The following is a 660-nucleotide window of genomic DNA, read 5'->3' on the forward strand; positions in this document are numbered from 1 at the left end:
AAAGCACTTCATGAGGATGGGGGTAAGTGCAACTGGACGGTAGTCATTGAAGCAGGATGGAGACGACTTCTTCTGGACTGGAATGATGGTGGTGGCTTTGAAGCATGTGGGGACAACAGCCTGGCTTAGCGAGATGTTGAAAATGTCTGTGAAGACATCAGTGAGTTCCACTGCACAGTCTCTCAGTACACGCCCAGGAATGAAAGGGATAGCCTACTGGAACTGTCGAGTAATGAATAAGTTACCTGTGCTGCGTTTCCCAAAAGCTTCGTAAGCCTAAATTCGTAAAAACGATCGTACGACTGATCTTAATATTACGGTCTGTTTCCCAAAAGCAGCGTAACTTGAAAATCATCGTAGAACTACGAGTGCTCTGGAGTAATCGTAAAGCCCTAAGTGCATCGTGAGAAGACAGATTTATGCGGTCACCTGCAGGACAATCGGCAGATTACACCTTTAACTTTAGTCAAGTGCAACGTGATTATAATATAAGGATTTGATTGTACTTTATTGTACACTTTATTGCTCGTTTTTGTTGTTGTTGTTTTTTAAAATGAATTTATAAATGAAATATTTAAAAAGGGCAGAAAAAAAATAGAAATACACATATGTACACAAATGAATGAAAATATGAATGAAAAAAAAATGAATAAAAGAAAT

This window comes from Sinocyclocheilus anshuiensis, unplaced genomic scaffold, assembly GCF_001515605.1.
Source record: "Sinocyclocheilus anshuiensis isolate Anshui unplaced genomic scaffold, SAMN03320099.WGS_v1.1 scaffold205, whole genome shotgun sequence".
NCBI lineage: Eukaryota > Metazoa > Chordata > Actinopteri > Cypriniformes > Cyprinidae > Sinocyclocheilus > Sinocyclocheilus anshuiensis.